This window comes from Xenopus laevis, chromosome 1L (assembly GCF_017654675.1).
Source record: "Xenopus laevis strain J_2021 chromosome 1L, Xenopus_laevis_v10.1, whole genome shotgun sequence".
Taxonomy (NCBI): domain Eukaryota; kingdom Metazoa; phylum Chordata; class Amphibia; order Anura; family Pipidae; genus Xenopus; species Xenopus laevis.
In genome coordinates this window covers 41,753,346-41,756,744 of record NC_054371.1, presented here as the reverse complement: position 1 = coordinate 41,756,744, position 3,399 = coordinate 41,753,346, and positions in this window count along the sequence as shown.

Below are 3,399 nucleotides of genomic sequence, written 5' to 3'. Positions count from 1 at the left end.
TCAATGTTCCAGCCAAACCTTCCAAAACTCATCATCTGCCTTAAGTAAATAGCTGTCACAACCCTCCTCCCACTCCTCCACAGTAAAAGCCCCTGCAACAAGAGAAGCCCAGCCTGTGCAACGCAGCTGACTTTTATACTGATGTTGCGCTTATCTAAGAAACCTACAGACTTTTACTAAACTGTACAATATTCTTGGGTCAAAGAGAAGGATCCATCTAAGCACATAACGTTAGGCTGCTCCAATACCCCTCCATATTCCAGGACAAGGAACAGAAGAGCCTGGAGAAGTGTCTAGACTGCAGATTACATGAATATCCCAGTATCTGTGCCCTAGGGGAAATGCATGGTTTTACTTAGGGTGCATTGGAAAGACAATAGTGCTGTATGATTATCTAGAAGGAAATTCATTATTAATGGTCCTATGTATGTATGTATATTTAAATTTGTATAGTGCTTCTTGAGCAATAGTAATAGTAAAAATCAAGGGGTTACTGCATTAATAAGTAACAATAGAGCATTATTAGCAATACAATTCACATAAACATAAAATATAATTGCAATACAGATTAAGTGCTCAGTGTCAAGGAGACATTGGGTCTCATTTATCAGCACTGGGCAAATTTGCCCATGGGCAGTTACCCATAGCAACCAATCGGTGAATAGCTTTTTAACGCCAGCTGCAAGTAGAACAATGAATGCAGCAATTTGATTGGTTGCCATGGGTTAGCGCCCATGGGCACATTTGCCCAGTGTTGATAAATGCAATGTATGATCTCCCATTATAAATCCTGCATCATGTTCCCCTCTATGGCTGCCAGGGGGCGCTGTTGCTCCAAACAAGGCTTTCTGGGGTTAACTCACCCACCAGAGAATTGTTATAATTGCATCCATGTGTTTAAAAACACAGAAATTCAAGTTTTAGTGAGTAAATGACCTGACTCCAACGTGCAGCGCGAAGTCTGTAACAATGGGGGTGGTGGTGGGGTTTTTTTTCCCTCCTAATTTCTGCCTCTAGTTAACCTGTGGCTTTCCAGATGTAGTAAAACTATACCTGTCAACGTCCCAGGACAGCTGGATTTTGCAGTTCAATATTTCCTGGGAAGTCACAATTTATGAATGCTTTAAAGAAGTAGTTACAAATAACTTTAAAACCTTTAAAAATACTTAATTAATGCATTTTTGTGATTTTTTAAAGAAATGTTTTTAAAATATCATCATCGTTTAATGATGTCGCTCCAGCAAGTTACACAGCACAAACAGGAGTCTTACAATAACTTAACAATCAAGGGCTACAGAACGAAGTAGCATCAGAGGGCTCAGCTCACAAGAGCTTACAATCTAAATGTTTCTAAATGTAAAAAATGCTTGGGAGTGTTTGATGTAAATAATCACCTTGGGTTGGTGGCAGATTTTGGGACAGAGAGCAGGTTATTATTTGCCCTCAGCTGTGACTTTTTCCCTCTGCACTACACCACAATCCAAACTCCGGGTGAGTGCCCAGCGCTGCTATTGCTTCCATATGCTTCTGCAGGAAATAATTGGAGCCTAATACATGAACAGTCTATTGACAGGAATGCTAACAGGATACCGTATTCCTTCTATGTGACTTGCACTGACATAGTCAAGAACAAGAGGGAAAGGGGTACAGTAACCCCCAGTACCTAATACAAAAACACAACAGATTGTATATACACATTATACTTCTATAATTATTACCAGTTCTCTTTATATATATGATATCTTAAAATATACGATATCTTGAGTTGATTTCATTTTTTATTATTTGTGGGTTTTGAGTTATTGCACCTCTCCAATCTGTAGTTTCTGCAAACTGGTTGTTAGGCTCAAATTACATCAGCAACCTTGCCTTAAATTGAATAAGAGACTGGAAAATGAATAGGAGAAGGTCTGAACAGAAAGTTGAGTAATAAAAAGTAGCAGTAACAATATATTTGTAGCTTTACAGAGCATTTTTTTTAGATGGGGTCAGTGACCCTTATTTGAAAGCTGGAAAGAGTCAAAAGAAGAAGGCAAATAATTCAAAAACGACAAAAATTAAAATATAAGAACAGTTGAAAAGTTGCTAGGAATTTACCATTCTATGACATACTCAAAGTTAACTTAAAGGAATTGTTCAGTGTAAAAAATAAAACTGGGTAAATAGTTAGGCTCTCTTGGTTTCCACTGATTGGTTAAGAGGCAGTAACCAATCAGTGACTTGAGGGAGGGCCACATTGGTCATAACTGTTGCTTTTGAATCTGAGCTGAATGCTGAGGATCAATTGCAAACTCACTGAACAGTTATGTCCCATGTGGCCCCTCTTATAGTCACTGAGTAAGAGAGCTGAAAAGCAGGAAGTAGTGTTCTGTTCTGTTAGACATCCAGTTACTCCAGCCTTTATACTTTACATTTTTGGCTAACTATATATTATTTTGCACAGCTTATCTATTTACCCAGTTTTTATTTTTACACTTAACTCTTCCTTTAATTTCCCCCCTTTTCCAGAAGGAGCTCAGTAAGGCAGGATGCTGACTTGCTAAACACTTACAGTTTGATATTTTGGTTGCTAGCATTTCTTAAGGTGGCCATAGATGCAAAGATCCGCTTGTTTGGCGACATCGCCAAACGAGCGGATCTTTCCCTGATATGCCATTAACGAGCATGGCTATATAGGGGGTAATCTGAACGTTCGGCCGTATGGCCAAACGATCCGATTACGATGCGCAATGGGCTCTGGCGGGATCATTCAAGTCAAAATCAAACCTGTCCGATTGACCAAACGTCCGATCTCCGCCGGACTGAAAGATGTCGGCACTCACCACACACAATCCGAAAATCGTACGAATCCTTGATTCTTACAATAGGATCTGTGCATCTATGGCCAGCTTTAGAGGCAGCCACTTTAGCCCCTACTGAGCATGCTCCTTAGCTTGAAGCTTTCCTAAAGTCTTTTACAGAACAACTGTTATTATTTCATCCATGAGTTGCTGGCATTCCCCAAGCTGTTGCTGATGAGAAAAACCTGCATCTAATGTAAATTGAAATAGTTCAAAGCACTGGCAACTAGACATAAGCTCCCCATAGACGCAAAGATTTCTCTTGCCGAACGACCGATTTTAGCGAAGTCTAACTAATCCTTCGAAATTATAGTGCAGTTAGTGGGATTCGAACGATCGAACATCTTACGATTTTACGGCCAACATCTGTCAGGAAATTGATCGGCCAGGTTAAAAAATCTTTGTCGGTCCCAGTGCAATCTATCTATGTCTGCAGGGCCAAGCAGGCAGCTCCCATTTGTTTTCCTGGCAAATTGGTCTTTTTAGTTGATGGTCAATTCGTACGATCGTTCCCAGATAATCGTGGTCTCACAATGATGATCGGATCTTTTAAAAATCT